At 35.0% G+C, this 23,886-nt stretch overlaps 1 protein-coding gene across 4 annotated transcripts in view; it reads right to left on the bottom strand.

Annotated features, from left to right (window-relative positions):
• LOC105199515 (leucine-rich repeat-containing protein 49) overlaps nt 1-23,886 on the bottom strand; it is a 144,340-nt gene that overhangs the window by 82,807 nt on the left and 37,647 nt on the right. Inside the window, exon 2 of one of the 4 annotated variants that reach the window (XM_039451243.1) lies at nt 5,827-5,898. The exons of the other annotated variants lie outside the window; for them this stretch is intronic. The gene's annotated coding sequence lies outside the window, so the exon portion shown is untranslated. The remainder of the gene's footprint in view (nt 1-5,826; nt 5,899-23,886) is intronic. 4 annotated transcript variants of the gene reach the window in all.

The raw sequence follows: 23,886 nt of genomic DNA, 5'->3' as shown, positions 1-23,886 counted from the left end.
TTCTTTTTTTTCTTGGTACGGACTTCTTCAAATTTTTTATATTACGGTAATAATAATAATAATAAGTTCATTATATATTGTAATTATAATATACATATATATATATATATATATATATATATATATATATATATGTATATATATATATACATACTTCGTCAGCCAAACATGAACAAATAGATTATTCGGAGAGTCTGCTATCAATTTCTGTTGCTAGAAAGGCAACAAATTTCATACAGACTCTGCAATATCTGCAGTGTCAGCAAACTGCTATCAGAAATAGGACAGAAACTGTTGGCATTTAATTCCAGCAGAAATCGAGCAAATAGTGTTGACAGGACTGTTGTCAGATTGGCGGCAGAAATCAAGCATAACCTGCGCAACACAATCTGACGCCAGACTGGCAGCAGAAATCAAACACCGCGTGCTGACAAGACCTGACGTCAGATTAGCGGCAAAAAACGAGCAGGATCTACGCGACAATCTGACAGCAGACTGGCAGCACCACGCGAACACGCCGTGCTGCCAGCATCTAATCTCAGATAGACGACAGAATTAGAGCAAGACCTGCACAACACAATCTGACGGCAGATTGTTAGCACAAATCGAGCACCCCATGCTAACAGGATCTGACGTCACGCTGACAGCAGAAATCAAGCAAACCGTGCTGTTTGCATATTTTTAAATTGTGGCTTCACTCTTCATAAATTTATTAAGGGTCTATTCAGACAAACTTGTATAATTGCATGCATAAATAACATATGCATAAAGAAAGTGATTGATCCATTTTCTTACGCATTTGCTTAATTATTGGGCCAATCAATTTCTTTATGCATATGTTCTGTCTGTTTCTGTTTGCATTCTATACGCCGCAATTTATATCTGCACCTGTCCGTGATTGCGTATAGAAATCCTATTCGTATCTATTCGCATGTATTTGTCCAGATTTCTATTTGCATCTACCCGCATATATAAATAATTAAAACCCGTTCCTGGTCATGGTCTAACTAACAAAAATATTCAAAAAAATTGGAATTGGAAATAGGACTAAAACATGAAAAAAACATTACTGATCTAAAAAAAACTTTTCAAAACTCAATTTTGCAAATAATTGGTATAAACAAATTATTAAAAATTTACTCTACAAAAAGAGAACTGATTGCGCCAATCAATTCTACGGGAAAAATTACTAAAGAAACGTTGCAAAAATAAATTTTGCAATTAATTTGTTTATAACAATTAAGAAACTATTATACATGTTTCTTGAGTCATTTTTCCCGGAGAATCGATTGGAGTAATCAGTTTTTCTCTATAGTCAACTTTAGTAATTTGTTTATAACAATTAGTTGCAAAATTAATTTTTGCCAGCGTGTTTTTTACGTCAATAATGTTTTTTCATGCTCCGGTACTATTTTCAATTGTTGTTTTCTTGATTATATTAGTTTGGAATGCGTTTTAATTATTTATATAGTTTATATAGTTTATTTTAAAAATATTTAAAGCTAAATAATTAAAGGGCTAGTGAGAATGTTTGCGCGATACTCAACACGTAACTGTAAGTTTCTTCCTGTTCAAATCAGCTTTACCTCAAATATAATTTTTTATTAATGATATCACAAGTGTACGATTAGCGCAGTGTTAGCGTATTAGGTTATTGTCCCGAAATCTTAGGTTCGAATCCCGCCGGCGCGAATGTGTTTTTAAAATTGTAAAATAATGCGTAATCGTAATTAATAAAATAAAATATATGCAAATTAGATTAATCTATAATAAAAATAAGAATAAAATCTGCAAGAAAACTAAAAAAAATTTTTAAATAAAAATGCTTGATTTTTGCTGCTAGCGTGACATCAGAACTTGTCAGCACGGCATGCTCGATTTGTGCTAGCAGTCTGCCGTCAGATTGTGTTGCGCATGTCATGTTTAAATTCTGCCACTTATCTGGCGTCATGTGCTGGCAGCACGGTATGCTCGCCTGGTGCTGTTATTTTGCTGACATAAAAAATCAACAGGTTCTGTTAACAGAACGTAAGCAGAATTTGAGATCAGTTGAGTTCAGTCTGTCATATATATATATATATATATATATTATATATATATATATATATATATATATATATATATATAGAAGAGAATGGGGCAAATAGTTAGACGGGGTAATTCGATAATTGGAAATATCTTTTTATGGGTACATATTAAAAATTTACTTTAAACACGTCCTAATGTAACGATGTTGCTAACAAAGATTTGTTGGTAATGGCATCATACTATATTGAAGTCGTAATAGTGAAACATGTGTTTTGCGACAGTCGAAATAATTTCTGATAGTCGGCATTTCTTCGAAATTTAAATAAGATAATAAGGCTTTTTAAAAACTTTGAATGTATCGTGTCCAGTTATGTATTTGAATTGAGTTAAATGTATTTAAAACATTTTGTGTTTACTTTTTGCTGTGTGATTTTTATTTTTGTCGATCATACGCAATAATGCGCACAGTTGATGTTGGGGCTATTCGTAATATCGAGCACCGGGACGATTTGTTAATACTGATTGCAGCGCCTAACCTAAGTTGAGTAACCTTAACCCTTCGGCTGTGTTACAAACGTCTGCGCTATGCAGAGTTAAGCATTGAGGTAAAGTTCTTCATTGATTTAGTTCAAATAATATTGTGTATTTTAGTACATAGAACATAAATATAAATATAAAATCGTCGCTCTTAAGCAAGTAAAAAGTTATAAAGCATTAAAGATTGACACTTGTGAGGTTAGAAAATCTGTCTCACCGATAGCATAAAAGAACATGCGAACGTGTATGTTTGCATTTGTTTTTTGTATACCTACTTCCTTTTTTAAATAAAAGAAAGTCTTAACAACAGCTTTTTTACAGACTTTCAACTTAAAATACATATTTCGGAATATTCCCGGACTAGTTACGAATTACCCCGAACTTGGGGCTATTCTTAATTCTTGGCATTGGTCGACATTTTTATATGTACGAGTACTTTAAGAGGATGCTATAGACGGGAATTACCGACACATTAGTGTTCATTAATTTTCGAATTGGCTTTACAGATCACAAAATCCTTTTACAGAATAAAAGTACGCAACAAAACAAAGTGCGGGCTGGTAAATTTTACGAGAAAATGGAACAAAAAGATAAAAATTTATTTATTTTCGGCTCGTGGATCTGTCAACAAAGGTTAACTTTTGTCATTTACTAACGTTCTGTAGCTCATATGTATGAAATGAGACCAGGTCGCACTTTAGAAAACTCTAACGAACAACACTGACTGTGTGTCATTCCAGTCAAAAGCCCAACAAAAAAGTTTAACATGTAAACAGCTGTACGTGCATAAATTTCGCTTAGCGAACGTAAACAATGGCAAGCAGAGTAGTGACTGTAGTTGATAGGTCTTTTCGCAGATAGCAAAATAATCGAAAAACAAAGACAGATCTATGCGTTGGACAAAGAGCGATAGCCTGGTCTCCCTTAAAAAATAATCTGCAATGCCGACGTCGAGGAAGTTCTTCGGTCACTATAGCATCCTCTTAAAGCAAGTACATTTGCATGTTCTATCTATCGTATACCGGCATTGTGAAGGAGAAGGTTTAACCTTTCAAACCGGCTCATGTTTTTTTTTTAATTAATATAGGATTCAGGAGACACAAAAGAAAAAAAGGTCTAACGATTTGCCCCGGTCCCCCCTATATATATACACACACATGGTGTCCCATTTTAAAAAACGCATCTCGATAATTCTTCAATGAAGCATTTCCAATAAAAATGTTTCAGACAAAAGTTGCGTACGTGCGTGCGTGCGTACGTGCGTGTGTATATATATATAACATATATATATATATATATATATATATATATACACGTACACTAATTTTATATATATATATATATATAATTAGTGTACGTTTCTTAAGATAACCTTGTATATAATTTCAATATTTTTATTTATTATTTTATAATTTAATAGTAAAATAGAATTCATGTCGCTCGCACGTGTGTGGCACTCACATACAGGGTGTCAGAAAAAAAGGGTCACATATTTTGATAGCAAGTAATATTGATCAAAACAAAAAGAAAAGGTCTAATTAACATGGGTCCTAAAACTAATATCTTCAAAGATACTAATATCTTCAAAGCTATTTTGTTATTCGAGCTCTTTGTCATTTTCTTATTAATCGTGTCATCTTTAGAATGTTTCCTGATATTTACATTTGCAATAGATACTATAAGTCAAACGACATTGCGTAGGCTTTGACGAATGTGAGCAGCCCTAGTAAACAAAAGAGTGTTTACTACTGTTGCTATACGAGAGTTCGTCAGTACGAGATTAATCGTCTCAGTCAGCATTAAAATTTTTTGTTTTTTGTAAAAAAAGGAGTTTTTATTTTGTTATCATATGTACATACATTTAGTTTCTTTACTTCAGTTTTTTTTATAGAAGATTAATGATTACATTTTATATTAAAATAAAAATTATTTTTTTATCTCTTTTTGTTTATTTTTTATTTTTTAAGGCACCTAGAAAAAAGATATCCCCATTGTACCCCACTCTTCCCTACTCCTTTGTTCATTACATTCTAAAGATGACCCGACTAATAAGAAAATGACAAAGAGCTCAAATAATAAAATAGCTTGTATCTTTGAAGATATTAGTTTCAGGACCCATGTTAATTAGACCTTTTCTTTTTGTTTTGATCAATACTACTTGCTATCAAAATATGTGACCCTTTTTTTCTGACACCCTGTATGTACGCGATATGAATCTCAATTGAAGCACTCAAATTGGATTCATATTGCCCGTATGAATGCGGCATTTATACGTGCGGGCGATATGAGCCTCAAATAAAGACATATCTACATGGTGTTGTGAAGGCATACTGTGACGATTATTACGCACACATGCGCACACCGTGCACTCACTATGCAGGCATTTTGTTATCTGGATACTTTTAAGTTAGTATTGATGAATCGATAGAGTTGGCCAACAGCCATTTTCTACGACTACTGACTATCGATTTCCTTATAATTAACCAATGTATATATATTAACACATTCAAGCAAAAAATTTAATCAATTTTAAAATTATGAAAAGTCTAATTTTAAATTATACTATGATAAATTTCAGAAATATTTCTATTGCAACATTTTATATCATAAGATTGTAGAAACATTTCTGTAGAAGCATTTCTGCAAAATTTTATACGACATGTTGCAGAAACCTTTTAGAAGTGTTGCACATGAAATGTGAAAAGTTTTTGAAAGCCCATGTGAAATCTTTTTGAAAGCCCTCAGCAACAATTGCTGTTGTATAACTCAGCAAGAAATAGTTCACTCATCAAAACAACATTAAATTGATACTGAAATCATCGATATTACATCGTATCAAAATAATGCTCAAAAATTGAAGCTTATTTCAAAGTCTGTGTTTTATAATATTAAAAAAATTATTATTTGTAACACGTGTTCATCAGCAGATTCTTAAACGGGAAAAGAATCTATTTTTTGTTAGGACATCGATATTTCATCATATCCATATCGATTCGAAGCTATTTTGATTAGTATATATCACTTTGTTCGGGAAACTGCCAAACTAGCTGTTCGAGTTGCCCTTTCCCTCGCTTCTCCCGTCGATCTACGTGGATCAAGCAGCGTAGCGCGGAAACTGAGGCGAGGGGAAGGTTGCGAGTTCGTCGCGCAGGAGCTTTTGATTTTCGGCCGTCTGTCGCGTCGAAATTCTGCTCTCTTTCGCAAATCTTGCAGTACGGGCGTTTGCTCCAGTTTTTGAGACGCGCGAATTTTGTGACTTACGGTTCGAGCCTATCTCAAGCCTTAGGACTGACAGTTCTTCTTTTTTGCTTTTTAGCCACTGGGCTACGTTATCTGCAATAGTAACGTTTGTATTTTAAATAAAGTGATCGAAAGCAGTTTTAAAAAGGCGTTTTTTATTTTATTAATGTTCCGGTACGTTTGAACGCGACAGGATCTACACCTTCCAAAAACGCTCGTCACAACGAGTCGAGCTATTGGAAAAAAACCCATCGCGGAACACACTTTATTTATATTATATAGAATACAAATAAATAATTACATTGTTTTAACTGACATAAATAATATTAAAATTTTAAAATTTTAACATTAATAATTATGTTACAATATTAACTTTTAAGTTAACATTGTAACGCATAATTATTAATACTAAAATGTTAAAAATTTTTTATTATTTATATAAAAAATTATATTATCTATCAATACAATATAATTCTTTATTCATATATACAGGGTGTTCAAAAAGTTCCAGGATGGCAAAATATCTTGAAAACTAACAAGGGGAGGATCAGGTGAGAGACCCTGGGATTTTGATCTCAATTTTTTTAATTATTCAGGAGACGAAAAAAAGTTGACATCTCCCGGCGTTTCATCGAATAGGCCTTAGTTTCGAAATAATAAATTTGCAAAAATTGGCCATACCGCGGCGCGCCATATGAGCCTTCCCGGTAACTGTTCTCGCAACCAGTGCAGTTGTCTGCGTGCGTTAGGTGCTTGCTTCACAATCGTATGATCCGGGTTCGCTCCCGAATGTGTGCAATATTTTTTTTTTTTTTTATTTAATAAATGTATTTATTTATCTTGATGATATTAATATAGTATGCAAATTTCTAAAATAGAAAATTTAATTTATTATCATTTTCTAAACTTCAATTTAAATTTAATTTGAAGGGAATTTGAATTCAAGTAATATTTGAAATAATAAATAGGTAATAATAATAATAATATATAAGTTATTTGAAATGGATAACATATAAAAGCAACGTATCTAAATTTTCAAATTGTTTAAATTTAACACTGGTAAAAAAAGCGGATATAAAATGGTAAATAAACGAGAGGTTTTTAATCCCCTTGCAGGTATGTAGTCATTTACATTCACATTCACAATCAGATGTTTGTTTATTATTCTTCTTTTACGATTAATTATTTTAAAAGCTAGAATTTTAAAATACTGTTAATATTATTTCCAATTAAATTTTAAATCAAACAATTTGAAAATTTAGATACGTTGCCTTTATATGTTATCCATTTCAAATAACTTATATATTATTATTATTATTACCTATTTATTATTTCAAATATTACTTGAATTCAAATTCCCTTCAAATTAAATTTAAATTAAAGTTTAGAAAATGATATTAAATTAAATTTTCTATTTTAAAAATTTGCGTACTATATTAATATCATCAAGACAAATAAATACATTTATTAAATAAAAAAAAAGAAAAAAAAATATTGCACACATCCGGGAGCGAACCCGGATCTTACGATTGTGACGCAAGCACCTAACGCACGGAGCCGACTGCACTGGTTGCGAGAACAGTTACCGGGAAGGCTCATATGGCGCGCCGCGGTATGGCCAATTTTCACAAATTTATTATTTCGAAACTAAGGCCTATTCGATGAAACGCCGGGAGACGTAAACTTTTTTTTCGTCTCCAGAATAACTAAAAAAATTGGAATCAAAATCCCAGGGTCTCTCACCTGGTCCTCCCCTTGTAAACATTTTATGAAAAAGTGTTTCAGATAAAAGTTGTAGGGTTTTAAAAAATCTATTTATTGATCTTACAGGTTGACCTTAAAAAGTGTCGCCAAGGTCACATTAAAATAACATTAAGTTTTTTAAATAGAACACCCTATTTTTGTTTCCAGAATCTAATAGCTGCTGTCAAAAGCTTTCCAAATCTTTACAAGAAAGTTTATTGTTGTTAAAGACTTTTGGAGTTAAATACTTTTGTGGGGCTCAAAAGCTACACTGTTAGAAATTTCTGTAGGAATTTTTAGGTACGTGTGACTGAAGCTTTATGCAATTACCGTTTCTCAAATTTACTATATGAAACTGAAAATTTTAGAAACAGCAACCGCATAAAGCTTCAGTCACACGTACCTGAAATTTTTGTTACACTTTATTAATTTTCAGTAACAATGACTAAATTCAACTTCAGACATACATTACTAAAATTTTTTTAGTTTAGAAATTTTCAGTATCTGTAACTGAAAATTTCAATGGATAAAAAAATTTATATCGGTCTATTAATTTTAATATATATGTAGTTTATAATGATATATCTTATATTCTATATATCTATATATAGAATATAAGATATATAATTATAAACTATAATATATATTAAAATTAATAAACTATAATATATATTAAAATTAATAAACCGATAAAAATGTTTTCTTATATATTTCTTATATTTCTTTATATATAATAAATCTAATATTATATATATTATATATCTTGGCACCTAAATAGTAAGATAATATGAACTAAGTATGTTATATACTATGCAAGCCACTGAGTATATGTATTAAATGTATATCAAAAACTATTAATTATGAAAAGTTCTTTTTGAGTGTTCATTTAATGCAATGAGAATATTGTGTATAACATATACACACTTAGTTGTTTGTTTAAACATACTTCGTTTGTATTATATGTTTATTTATGTCAATTATTTATATGTTAAATATTGTTATCGAAATAATAAAAATGGCAAAGGAGATGCGGCAAATAAGTTGCTACACAATTGTTGGCAAAAAAAAACAGCAATCTTATTGCATTTGGTTAGCTGGGAATTATATGTAGTATTTAGCTTCAACTAGTAAAATAAAATATTTTGTCGCACCTTTTAGGTTAGAATCTTCTACGGTGACTAAAAGTTAATTATAAAAAAGACCTATTATACATTTGGTATTAGTTTATATTAAATCAATATTAGATAAAAGTTCAGATCGAATTTACTGGACATATAATCACCCAGGTAACAAAATGCTCTCACGTGTTGAATCCATACGCGAGAAATTACTGATCGAGTTGCTTTTATTCTAGTTGTTAAAGGTTACAATAAAATGTGTATTTACTTTGTGTACTTACTTTGGACGCAGTAAAATTCTGAATAATGACACTTGTTTTTGCACACTGTATCATTCACTGCCACTTCTGGCCACTTCTCACCGCTGTGAGATTGCAAATAAATATGTCTTCCTGCCGATCGCCGAGTTGTACGCGGGAAAAAAGCTGCGCAGAGTACACTGCGCAACTTCATCCAGTCACGATATCTTAAACTTCTATTACCATTTAGTAATTTTAAGAAACCATTTGTAATTCTGAGATAGAGTATCGGAATTTTAAGAGAAATTTAGTAAATTTGCATTAAATGTTACTTAATTTCGTTTTCAGCATCCCAATTTCGGAAAATTAAGTTACTTTAGTAACTTAAATTTGATAGAATTTTACCAACATTTTTAACAGTGTATAATGTACTGTAACTTTCAAGCGTTGTAACTCGGAAAGTACTTAATAAAAATAAATTTATTTATAGTGTTTTGAAAAGTTTTCGAAATCGACTATGTAAAACTTAACCTTATTTTAAATACTCGTGCCTCCCTTCCGGATTGGTTACCGAAATCAAAGAGCTCTTTGAGCCTTACCATTGGGTAGAACCAATATTGATTGTAATTGGCCGCTGCAAGCACCGCGTAGAAAGAAAAGTTGAGTTGATGGGGCACTGTGTGTGGCAATGGCCAAAGACGAGCAGTCAAGTTAGAAACGTTAGAGAGAGAAATAAAGTGTGTGTAATAATAAGAATCTCGGGTTTAGTTTGTGTCATTTGGTGGCGTACCCCTTTTCCTTCAAATCCCAAAGAATCTGCCAACCTGATCTATTTCCGTCCAGGAGGTCATCTAGTATTGAATTCCCCTTCTGTGAGTCTTTCTTAGCAATTTGGTCAATATAAAAATAATTTCCCCGCCTTACAGCTATAGTAAAAAATATCTCAAAAGTGGAATAACGCCATCGCATTTTTGACAAACTCTTTCAAGTCGTTTCCGCGTTTATACGCATCATTTCCGACTTCTTGCACAGTAACGCCCGCATACCGGTGCACGAGGTTGCGTCAGCTGGCCATCATTACATACAGTCGCCTGCATTATAGTTGCGATACATTTTCTTCGATGATTTTTGGAATGTAGCCTTGTTCATCGAGTGGCAAACATAATAGGTTGAATCCACAAGTAAAAACTAATCACGTTCTCAACTCTCGTTATAGTTGCGCATTCAGAAACGCGAAAGAAAAGTGTCGCAACTATAATGCAGGCAACTGTGCATGATTCTAGCAAGTGCGTAGTAATACATGACAAGTGAGCACGCAAAGGACATGCAAAAATATGCAAGGCTAGAAAGTCTGCGTGACAAGCAACTTAAGGACAGACTAAAGGGATTGAACCTCCCGGTGGCGGATTCCTGCTCGCAACGTATCGATGCGTTAGTGGCACACTACGTACGCTATGTTTTGGGCACTACGCCAACAGGAAGTGGTACCTCGGGTGCAAACACGACAAGCGCATCGGATCATGGTTCACAAGATAAAACGCATTCGAATTTATACCATGCCGAGCTGTTATAGGCGCTGAGTGAGATGCGTCTGCAGATGCAGTTCATGGCTCAACAGCAGAGTATGATGCAGTAACAACTGAACAAGCAACGCTTCATTCAAAGTGATACCGCCTTTATACCAGTCGGGGGGGTGCGTCGGCCAAACGTCCTTCGTCGAGGTAGCCAAGAACTCGATCAAAAGCCCCAGACATAGGGGTGGGGGGGAGGGGCAGAGATAACTACCTTAATCCGCCCGGCATCATCAACGGTGCCAACGGCGCAAGCAATCATATTGCTGGCCTCACAGATCCCTGTGGCTCGGAAGGGGCGGATCCCGATAACGCACGGGACCGGTAGCACACCATCACTCACAGCGGCCAATGTCTACAGTTTTTCCGTTGGGGGGAGGGGGGTTAGGTTAGATAAGTCAAGATAATTGGTTGGTGGGCTATCGCATTGTGCGCTATCGTATCCCGTCCGTTCGGAAGACAATGATGTGAAAATTTAGTTACGCAAAGTCGAGCATACCGTCCAAATTCACGGGGTGACACTCATCTGCCGAAGAAAACCAAGGGATTGACTTGTACTTATTGCAAAATAAAGAGACATACGAGAGACACTTGTTTTAAATTGAAAAGAAAGGAGCAGCATTTAGTGTCGACCTTCGCCTCCCCAGCTACATCTGCACTATCACCGGCGACTACGGGTTTGCTTGCGACGGTCGCAGCGACCGATCATTCCATCCCTACGAAGGATTTGTCAACGGCAGAATGCGTCTGCGAGGAAAATTCCAAAAACCTTAAGATAAGTGACTCTGTAAACGTAACATCATTGAATGGCATTAAATGTAATCAAAACGCGTTAATAGACACTGATAGCCCAGTTTTCTTTTTACAAGCATCTGTGTTTAAAACATTTTTTGGGCCAAAGTCTGACATTAATAAATCAGAATTGAACACTATTGAGACCATTGGTGTATCTCAAACTCACGTCATCTAGATGCCTCTGCCAGGAGTAGCTTTAGAGGTTACATTCCAAATTGTTTCTAGTGATTCCTAGACAACCCACATGATATTGGGCAGAAATTTAATATCAGCTAACGGATTGACTTTTCAGTATAATCCTAACAAATTAGAGGCAATGCAAAAAGTTAAACTAATGAATGAAATAGCTTCTGTAAATGCAGTATCACATCCTGAGATGTTATTTGATATCAAAACCGATTTCGATCCGGAAACAGATGCTCAAGTACTTGCGTTAATTAAGTAATAGACACTCCCGTTAAAGAGATAAAGGACGATCATTCAGTCACTGTAACACTTAGAGACAATTCAGTTTATGCATATACCCCGCGACGGTTTGCGCATGCTGAGCGCTTAGAAATACGGAAGATCATTAAAAATCTACTAGAGTGAGGAATTATTAGAGAGAGCGCCTCTCCCTACTGTGCAAGGGTTGTGCCGGTCCGGAAAAAGAACGGACAAATGTGTCTATGTGTCAATTTACGACCGCTAAATAGTCGCATCATAAAACAAAAATACTCATTCCCCACGATCAAGAATTGCGTGTCGCGTGTAGGAGGTAAGAAAGATTACTCACTAAACTGGACCTTAAGGAGGGATTCTATTTAATCAAGATACACCCAGACTAAATATTTCGCCTTTGCCACGCCGGACGGGCAATATGAGTACACCCAAGGACTTTGATTTTGTCCATGAGAAAATTTTCCAAACTGAAAAGTCACCACTTTCTACATTCTCGCAGTTTATGATTAATGAAACAACTAGAGCCTATTGGTCGTTACGCTAATCATAAACTGTAAGTATGTAGAAAGATAGCGACTTCTCAGTTTGGAAAATTTTCCCATGGACAGAATCAAAGTCCTTGGATGTACACCAGATTGCCCTTGGTTACTCTGAAGCTCCGGCAGAGTTTCAGAGGAAGTTGGTTAGTATCTCTTAAACACAAATAATATAGGGTAAAGATTTTCAAATAAAATCTAATGACATGAAACAATAATATTACAGTGTGAAAAAAACTTAAATCTTTAATACAGGGTAATTCAAAATAACCTATTGATCCCAAAGCTGGCATATTCGTAATCGAATTCTAAGACGATTTTTCCTTTTGCAAAAATTTGTCCTGAGCTTAGTTTTCAAGTTACAATACGAATTAGTGTTTGACGGGTCGGATACAAGTGGTAGACAGGGGCGGCGCGACTCACTGTTACATGCGGGTGTTTCCGTGGGGCACTTCCTGCGCTCAATTGACTGACAAAAGTACATGGACAGCACATTCCTAATTAAACTTTCTCTCTCTCTCTCTCTCTTTCTCTCTGTCACTTTAATTATGCTACATTTAACTTGTCAAATTTTTATCTGTTATCCGGCCGTCAAATATCGGGATGACCGTGAAATTTTCAAGTAAGTTTACATTATTATAATAAATGTACGCCCGCGAATAATAAAATTTAATGCAAACTAGATTACTTAAATGTGCACTTGCAAGTCAAAAGTAACACTTTTAAAACGCACAAGGGAAGAAAGGGGGGAGAGAGAGAGAGAAAGAGAGAGAGAGAGTGAGTGAATGAGTGAGACGGGAGAGGAGGGAACTTCAAACAAGTTTAAACACATTTACTCACGCACACGGCGATCAGCTTATTGTTTCCACAATGCGACAGTTTAATTTAAATTTGTCCTTTATCTAGATCTATCCCTCGAAGTTGTTCTATATTTCACCGTATTTACACTATTTACTCTGCACTTGATCGATAAACGCGAAACTACGCGACGAACTGATTGATCGACTTTATTAATTATTATTAATCACTACTCTAATCACTACAATCATTCAATACGTTAAAATTACTCGAAGAAACACGTGTTTACGTTACGATCACACAACATGTGTTCACTCGACGATATTAAGCAGTCGACTGGATGTTATTGGTTATGTTGTTATAAGAGTGTCGAACGATTGTTTAAAGTCATAAGTCAAAACGCGGCAATTTAAAATGAAAATATTGGTTACTACAATTTACATCAATACAATTTCTTAGAAAAATGTTGCAAATGCATGTTTATCATTATTTGTTAAAAATTGTATGATAGTGACTTTATCAAAATAATTATTATTTATTCAAAATATTCAAAAAATAATTTTATCAAAATCAATTTCTTCTAAATATTTTTTTTATTCCTTATTTTTTAATATTTGCAAAAACTGTGGAAATATTCTTCAAAATAAAATATTTGGTTGCTCTGAAAAGGGCAGATTATCCGTTGCAGCAAGGAGATTTTAAGAATTATATCTTTGAAGTTTACTTATAATAAATATTCAAAATAATTATCTTGATAAAGTCACTTACGGATCATACAATTTTTCACAAGTAATGGTAAAAATGCTTTTGCCACATTTTTCTAATAAATTGTATTGATGTAAATCGTATTTTCATTTTGAATTGCCGCGTTTTGACTTATGGCTTTAACCAATCGTTGGACACTCTTATAATGACATAACCAATAACATTCAGTCGACTGCTTGATATCGTCGAGTGAACACGTGTTGTGTGATCGTAACGTAAATACGTGTTTTTTTGAGTAATTTTAACGCATCGAATGATTGTAGTGATTAGAGTAGTGATTAATAGTAATTAATAAAGTCGATCGATCGGTTCGTCGCGTAGTACCATGTTTATCGATCAAGTGCAGAGTAAATAGTGTAAATGTGGTAAAACATAAAGCAACTTCAAGGGATAGATCTGGATAAAGGACAAATTTATATTGAACTGTCGCATCGTGGAAACAATAAGCTGATCGGCGTGGGCGTAAGTAAACGTGCTTAAACTTGTTCAAAGCCCCCCCCCTGGACAGGATCCAATAGCGCACGGTACGATAGCCCATCAACCAATCATCTTGACTTATCTAACTCAACCAACGGAAAAACTCTAGGCATTGGCCGCTGTGAGTGATGGTGTGCTATCGGGATCCGCCCCCCACCCCCCCGGCTCTCTCCTTCTCTCTCCTTTTTTTTCTTTTTGTACGTTTTAAAAGTGCTACTTTTAACTTGCGAGTGCACATTTAAGTAATCTAATTTGCATTAAATTTTATTATTCGCGGGCGTACATTCATTATAATAATGTAAACTTACTTAAAGATTTCACGGTCATCCCGATATTTGACGGCCGGATGACAGAGATCAAAATTTAACAAGTTAAATGTAGCATAATTAAAGTGACAGAGAGAGAGAGAGAGAGAGAGAGAGAGAGAAAGTTTAAATAGGAATGTGCTGTCCGTGTACTTTTGTCAGTCATTTGAGCGCAGGAGGCGCCTCACGGAAACACCCGCGTGTAACAGTGAGTCGCACCGCCCCTATCTACCACTTGTATCCGACCCGTCATACGCTAACTAATTCTTATTGTAACTTAAAAACTAAGCTCTGGACAAATTTTTGCAAAAAAAAATTGTCTCAGAATTCGATTACGAATATGCCAGCTTTGGGACCAATAGGTTATTTTGAATCACCCTGTATATCAATAATTATAAAATTTATAATTTAACGAACAAAGATACAAATAACATTTTATGGATCTACATTAATTATAAAAAATCTTATGCCAATAAATTCAAAGCAAAAAAAAAAAGATAAATATTATGTCCAATGAGAAGTTTGTGTAATAAATCGCTTAATTGCTAATCTTCACACAACCTGTATAATAGTAAAACGTCGGATAAGCCTCAGTCTATTCGAAATACAAATGAAAGATATGTTAATACGTATCGTTGCTAAGGCCAATAACATGAGCGTCTTTTGTAGACAATGGCGTAGGCATGTAGCCCGATACGAGAATCTTGCAGTCTCTCTCTCTCTCTCTCTCTCTCTCTCTCTCCCCTCCCCCCCTCTCTCTCTCTCTCCGTCTCTACAATCGGCAGCTTGCGTCAGGAAGGCTGGATGAAATCGGCAAGCTAATGGCTAAAGACGAGAACCGTGTGTTCTCTCTCTCTCTCTCTCTCTCTCTCTCTCTCTCTCTCTCACTCTGCCCAAACGGCAGTGAACGTCCGAACGGCCACTATATCTATTAAGATATACGAGTGTTAAAAAAATACCGGGAATTTTCGTTTTTTGAAAAAAATATTTATTCGTCTACATTAATATTGTCGCCTTCAAAATAGTCACCATTAGATATTATGCACATATGCCAGCGCTTCTTCCAATCCCCGAAACACTTCTCAAACTCGATCTTTGGGATAGCCTTTAGCTCTTTCAACGATGCGCTTTTAATGTCATCTATGCTTGTAAAACGACGGCCCTTTAAAGTTCTCTTTATTTTTGGAAATAGAAAAAAGTCACACGGAGCCATGTCTGGCGAATATGGAGGCTGGGGCATCATTACAGTATTATTTTTGGCCAAAAATTCACGAACAAGCAATGAAGTGTGAGCAGGTGCATTATCGTGGTTAGAAACGAAAATTTCCGAGCTCATAAAAACACGTGTAACCTTAGCGGCTGCCACAGACAAAGTAAACAATGAATACAGCTCAACATTTCAGCATACTTCAGGGGCATGTATACCAACATAAACAAAAAAAAATTTGACTGTCGGACTCTCCAAACCCGCGAAATTTAAAAATTCCCGTTACTTTTTGAACACACCTCGTAGTACAAAAAACTAGAGCCTCCGCTCTCCTTCACTCTCTGTCCGAAAGACAGCAGCCCACGCCCGAACGGCTGTATATTTTTGCACGTGCAAATCGAAAGAGGACTTGTGTTCTCTCTCACTCTTTCTACCCAAAAGGCAGTCTCCGCCTGATCAACTATATAATTTCGGAACGTATATTTCAAAAGAGAACTCACGATCTCTCTCTTACTATACCCAAACGGCAGAATGCATATACAACTGTATTGCACCACGATAATACCGAAAAAGCTATCACTATTGTTTACAGAGGAAAACTGTTTTCAACCAAAAACCAAGGTCCGTAAATTGGGGTTGGAGAGGAAGGAAGGTCGTTGCATAGCCGCCATTTTCGTGACAGCGAGTCAGTGTTAGTGTACGTAGGTACTACAGTTATTAGTTGTGTGAGTGAGCGAGTGTGCAGTAAAAGTATGGCCGCCGCCATTTTTGTTCCACATCGTTGAAGTGGATACAACGACCTTCCTTCCCCTCCAACGCCAATCCACGGACCTTGCCAAAAACCAACGAAACTAAAGCCCACTCGTCAACAACAGCCTCACGCTTGCTAACCTCATCTCTCCTGGTATCGGCATCGTCATGCAGATCTACCAATCGACCAACCGCACGTACGAAACATGCCACGCGGGAAGCTTAAACAGTATCTTACAACTATTAATTCGGGAAGATAATCATTTATGTTGACAACATCCTAATTGACACGACATCTTAATTACCATTGAAGAGAACTTATCAATTCTCTCACAAATTCTTTTACTTTTGAAACAGTACAACTTCGAAATAAACGTGTCAAAGTGTCTTTTCTTCAAATCAAATATAAAGTATCTTGGTTATATAATATTCCTGCAAGGTCTTACTTTAAGTGAACAACATGTGGAAGCCGGTAAGAAATTTCCAATCCCTGCCAACGTTTGTCAAGTTCAAAGATTTCTTAGCCTGATAAAATTTTTCCGAAAATTTATCCATTGATGTGCTAAAAGAACAAAGCCGCTTTATAATTTCCTTAGAAAACAAAGTGCATTTAATTTCAGCGACAAATGTCTTATCGCTTTTAACGATTTAAAATCAGCCTTAATGTTATTTCCCGTTTTACGGTTATATAATACAAAATATGAAACAAAGCTCCATACAAACGCCAGTTGCGTCGCGATCGCCGCAATATTGGTTCAAAAGCAAGAATGAGGTGCTTGGACGCCAGTTGCTTACTACAGCCAAGCAACAAACAAAGTCGAGTGCCGCTACCACTCTTTCGAGTTGGAGATGTTCGCGGTGATTAAGGCGATCAAAAAATTCCGCATTTATTTCTAATGACTTAATTTTACAATAGTAACAAACTGTAACGCTATAGTATATGCAGTCAATAGGGTAAATATTAACCCGAGAATTGCCAGATGGACATTACGGTTCCAACACTATTCGTTTAAATTAGTTCATAAAAAAAAGAGAAAATAGCGCACGTAGATACCTTGAGCCGCATTGTTGCTTTAACCTAGTGCACTTTTCAAAAAAAAATTGCAATATCGCCATCTACCGAATCCGTATATCCAATCAATTGCTCAAGCGTTTAGAGGAAAAGAGAAAATAATAATTATACGCTAATCGAAGGCCTTGTTTATAAAATGCTACTCCCAACCAAAGTTCTCCGTTCCTAAAGCAATAGTACAAAATGTTATTCGCAATTATCATTCGTGTGCTCATTGCGGTGTGGCAAAAACTGTCAAAGAGTTAACGGAAAATTATTGGTTTTCATCTCTCAAAAAAAAGGTTCAGGAATTTATCAATAACTGTACACCCAATGTGTTTGATTCTGTCTCTGGGGAAATTTTCAAAACTGAGAAGTTACCATCTTTTTACATACTTGCAGCTCATGATTAATGTGACGACCAATAAGCTATAATCGTTATATTAATCATAAACTGCGAGTATGTAAAAAGTGATGACTTTTCAGTTTGGAAAATTTTCCCAGGGACAGAATCAAACACGCTGGGTGTACAACATGTCTGATGGCAAACACCTCTGTAAACGTATGCAAAAATGAAATGTTAACAACTGATATACCAAAGGTATCGTTTAGTGTAATCCATACCGACCATTCTGGCCCCTTAATTGAATCCTACAATGGATACAAACACGTTCTTGCGATCATTAACCCATTTACTAGATTCACGTGGCTATTCCCCGTCAAAACGACTAGTTCATCAAAAATGACTGACCATTTAACATACGTATTCAACGTATTTGGCAACCCTTTGGAAGTGGTGACAGATTAAGGGTCTGCTTTTATCTCGTCTGAATTTGTAACGTTCTGTACAGATCGAAGCGTCAAGCATCGATTGGTAGCTTCACCATGAGCCAAAGGAATGATTCAGAGAGTTAACCGCTTCCTCAAGTCTTTTCTACAAAAAATTGTGGAAGAACAGAAATTGTGGTCTGACAGAATTCAAGACGTGCAATATGTTACAAATAATACTTATCACACTAGTATCAAAGGTTCACCTTCCAAACTGTTGCTCGGTTACGATAAAAGGAATCATCCCGATTCAAAACTAATTAATTTTCTTACTAATTTAGCTAATAAGTCTTTAAGTTCTCTTGGCATTATAAGCGACTGCAAGAAAAATCGTGAAGTAGTAATAAAAACATCAAATTCCCCTTAATTGCGACCTTGTGTGTTATGCAGATAATACACTGGTGGTCGTGGGAAGGGAGGGGACTGGCTGCCGCAAAGGCGAGCTTCGCGGTGGCCAGGATGATAAAAGAAATAAAAAGATAGGATTGGAGTTGGCGCCCCGCAAGACGGAAGCCTTGTTCTTCCATAAGAGGTCGCGCGGGACGCCTCCTGCGACGGACATCGTATTAGACGGGGTTCCCGTGCGGATGGGGTAGATAATAAAATATCTCAGTTTTACCCAGGATAATCATTGAAAGTTCCGGGAGCATATTCGGCTACTTGATCCTAGAATTGAACGGGAAACGGGAGCTCTCTCCGGCCTCTTGCCCAACATCGGTGGTCCTGATGCGAGAGTGCGAGCCTTCTACGCGAATACCATCCTATCGGTGCTCTTTTTCGGGGCACCAGTCTGGACAAACGACCTGACGGTCAATGGACGTACCAGGACGCTGGCGCGCCGCGCATAACAGCAAATGGCTGCCAGGGCCGTTCGGGCATATGGGACGATTTCGTTTGCGGTGTCCACAGCGCTGGCCCCTAGTAGAGCTGCTCTTGAGAGAGACAGCAGATCTCTACTTGGAGAGAAAGGCCCTATGGACTGAGAAAATGGCCAGGGCCGTGGACTTTATGAGGGAGAGGGTGAGGGCCCGCATGGTCGAGAAGTGGCAAAAACTCCTTGATCACCGTACCATGAAGGACTCGCATGAGGTCATCAAGGCTGTCTAGCCTCTTCTAGCCGATTGGGTCAGCAAAAGAAACGGGAAAATGACGTACAAGATGACGCAGGTGCTCGCTAGACACGGGTGCGTACCTGCGCCGAGTAGGAAAAGAAGCGACCATATGCCACCATTTCCCCGCGGCGATCCTAAAGACATAGCGTGGCATACTCTGGCGCGATGTCCAGCCTAGGGTGAGGAGAAGCGTGTGTTGGTGGTGCACATCAGGAAAGATCCCACCCTTTCCTCGCTCTTCGGCCTGTAAGGAGCGAGGAGCGGTGGAGGACGGTCTCCTCCTTCTGCGAAGTTGTTATATCGGAGAAGGAGAAGGCCGAAAGGAGGAGAAGAAAACTGGAGAGAGATAAAGGGGGTAAAGGGTTCGGCGGATCTGCGCAGTGACGGATATGCCGGGCCGCACACCCCTGAAAAAAAGGTGGCTGAAGTGGCGTGTCCTTCTTGGGAGGACATTACGGTGCTATTCTCGGGAGGGGGAGAAGGCAAAAGCCTTCCCCTCCTCGGAGGGGAAGGTCTTTGCGGGAAAACGCTTAGGCCTGGTTTTTCATTCTGCAGTTAACTCTTCTAGTCAGATAACCTTAACCTCAAGATTAACCTTTAGGTTAATTGTCATTGCGTTTCTCAATGTATAATTTGTTTTTGGTTAGTCGACCTTCAGTAACATTCTATTCTTCAACAAATTTCTCATGTTGGCAGTTCTATTCTAGGGGAAACGGTTAGGTTATTTTACTGTTCTTAGCATTTTCTTAAATCTTAACCTGTAAGTATGTATACGTTTGACCTGTGTTTAGTGTATCAGAAAATGTAAGGAATTAACTATAATTTATTTGTATAAATTATTTACAGCTAAATTTTTAGAATCTCAATTACATTTTGATAATTTTAATTTTAATTTATTCTAGTAAATATGGATAATTCTTGCAAAAGAATAAACTTGTCAAGAGATGAAGAACAACTTTTAGTGGCTCTTGTAGAAAAACATAAATCAATTATAGAAAACAAAAAAAAGTAATGCAACTACTTGGAAAGATAAAAAAAAAGCTTGGCACATAATAGAAAAAGAATTTAACTCCAACAGTGGTCAAAATCCACGTAACAGTAAACAATTAAAAAAAAAATATTTAAATATGAAAAAAAAGACAAAACAAAAGTTTGCTATGGAAAAAAGATGTAACAGTCAAACTGGTGGCGGACCACATAGTTCTGTAGACATTATAAATGTAGATATGGCCATAAAAGATATAATTGGAAAACAAATTACTGGATTAAGTAATAATTATGATAGTGACTCACAAATGAATAGTAAGTAGTGTAAATAAGGTTTATAAACATTAACTGTACATATATAACTATATAGTTGACATTTTACATAGTTTATAATGTACATGTATTAAATTAACGTTAAGTTAAAATTATACAAAAATATAATTTTGAAAAACATGTTTCTCAAATAATAAAATAATAAATTGAACATTTTACATATTTTTGTGGTATTAAAGTTGATATAATATATAAATTCATTAAATATGTACATAATTCTTTTATGAGAACAAATTCTGAAAATTTAATTATACTACTTATTATTATAATTATTATTTAATTATATTAATTATTATTATAAAAATTTTATAGCAAAGTAATTAAAAAGAATATGTTGCATTAAAATGTTTTTCTCAGCTTCGTGTACTAATTTGGAACAAAACTACGTAATTACTTTAACTGATTTGGAAAAGAATTTTGATCTAACAAGCCAAACGTCGAACAAATAACAGAAGCTAATATTGAAATAATAACAGAAACAAATAATAAAGAAACGGCAGAAATGGACCTTAAAGTAACAACAGGTACATAAAACAAATACATGTAATGAAATATATTAATGTTTATACGAATAAAATAACAGTTTTTCTTTGATGTAGGTCTAGAAATAAATATTAAAAATAATAAAAATGTTAATAATATTGAAAATAATAACTGGTCTGAAAAGTCAGTAACATTATTAAAGAAATCGGTTAATAAACAATTAAAACCAACTGGTGAGTTATTTAAATGGAAGATAATACATTAATAATTTCAGCTTTTACATTTCGTCGCCAAATCTTTGTATTTAGTTAAAAGGTAGAAAGTGATTTTTTTATACACGTCTCTCTTTCTCTGTCAAGGTTTTTTATTTTACTAGTTAATTCTCATTACACACATTGTAATAATTAGTCTATGTAGTTTTCTTTAAAATATACATGTGCAGACACACACGCACACGCACACGCTCACGCACGCACGCACGCACGCACGCACGCACGCACGCACGCACACACGCACGCACGCATACACACACACATATATATTTCTTTTTTTCAGGCAGCAAATCTTACAAACGAAAAAAATTTGTCCATGTTGATAACACTCCACCATGTAAAAAATACTTTAATCATCAATTAATAGACGAAAAGCTAGAATTTGTTAAATTACAGAAAGATTCATTTATCCAGGAACATTCTCTAAAAATGGAAATATTGGAGTTAACTTTAAAAATAAAAAAAAAAAAATTATCTAATTTGGAAAGCGATTCTAATAAAATATAGATTAGGATAACCTACGCCAAAATTAGAAAAGTTTAAAAACGTTTAAATGTGTAAAATCTTATACGCATTTAAACATTTTTATTTTATTTTTAATTTTTCGTAAGTTTCTTTTGAGTTTTACTTAGCACGGTATTATTTTTACTTTATAGTGTGTTTATTTTATATTTTAACATATATCTATATGTTAAATATGTTATTACTGTTGGAGATATAAAATTATAAAATTAATGCTTTTATCTTTTATTCCTATAATATATCTCGTATAAAGAAATGGTTTAATTTGCTACCAAAGAAAATAATATTTTTTCATTAATATAAATTTTGAAATATAAGAAATATTTTTATTTAGCAATATAAAAAAAATTATTTTTAGTTGAAAATTTTGTGATATTAAAAGAATGTGATATTGAAATTATTTATGTTTTTATTGTATGAAACTATATTTTTATGTAAATGGTTCTAAATATAAAAATTTTTGAGGAAATAAACGTACATATGTATTTTATATATTAATTTTATTGATATTGTGCCTAACCCATACATTTTAAAATAAAATTTTAAAATATAAATTGTACTGTATGAAATTATATTGAAACATAAGTAAAATTATTATATTTTCCATTTCTTTAACTTAATTTATATGTAAAAATATAGAGTAAAGGGAAGATTACATAAAAAATTCACTTTTACTTTAGGAAAATAAAAACTTATACAAACTTATTTTGTACTAACATAATTATTTATAAATTAGCAAAATAATTGTTAATTAAATTGTATCTAGTAATATTATTTATATTCATATTATTTACTTGTTCTGCAACATCATCAAAATTTTGATTTACTAAATTAATCTCATTTTCTTCTCTTCTATTAACTGGTGGTTCATGCTCATTCTCCTTACAAGCAATGTTGTGCAAGACAACACTAGCCACTATTACAGCCATTGTTGTATCTAATTTTAATCTAAGACCAAGAGCTGAGGCAGGAAAGCGTCTTTTCCAAATACCGTAACTGCATTCTACAACATTCCTTGTTCGAATTTGTGACTCGTTAAATAAGTTTTCAGCTTCATTATTAATATTTTGTAATGGCGTTATTAGATATCTTTTTATAGGATAGCCACTATCTCCAACTATTAAACTATCAGTAAATTCTCCATTTTCAAAACGTTGGCAAATCCTTGAATTTCTGAATATGTTTGAGTCGTAAGATGAACCAGGCCAACGACATACAATATCTTGAATTTTTTTATTTGCTTTAGCAATTGTCTGTATGTTAAGTGAAAAAAATCCTTTCCGATTTCTGTACAATTCGGCGTCGTCACCTCCTGGTGATTGAATTCTGACATGACTGCAATCTGTAACTCCTACGCATCGAGGAAAACCAGCTATATCAAAAAATTTTTGTCTTGTTTCCCTTATTTCTTCTGGTGTTTCAGGCATTTTAACATATTGTTGTTGAAGATTCGCTAAAGCTATGTGTTGTGCCCCAGTGATGGCTCCGGGGGACGTCGGTAGGTATATCGGGATCTTTTCGGCGCCTTAGGAGTTAGGACTCGTAGGAAGGGCCGCTCGGTGGTTGAAGATAAAACACTTGCTTGTTCCAACGTTAAAATAATGTATTTCCTTCAGTAGTGCCCTCGTTACACTTGTAGTATGATTATATATGTCGCTCTTTGCTTCTTCTTCTCGGACGGCCCGGTATATATAGGTCGGCTGTTATCTCCGGATTGTGTTACAAGCTCGACGTGTAAGTCACGCACG

Source organism: Solenopsis invicta, chromosome 6, assembly GCF_016802725.1.
Source record: "Solenopsis invicta isolate M01_SB chromosome 6, UNIL_Sinv_3.0, whole genome shotgun sequence".
In the NCBI taxonomy this organism is placed as follows: Eukaryota; Metazoa; Arthropoda; class Insecta; order Hymenoptera; family Formicidae; genus Solenopsis; species Solenopsis invicta.
This window is presented reverse-complemented; position numbering and strand designations above follow the sequence as displayed.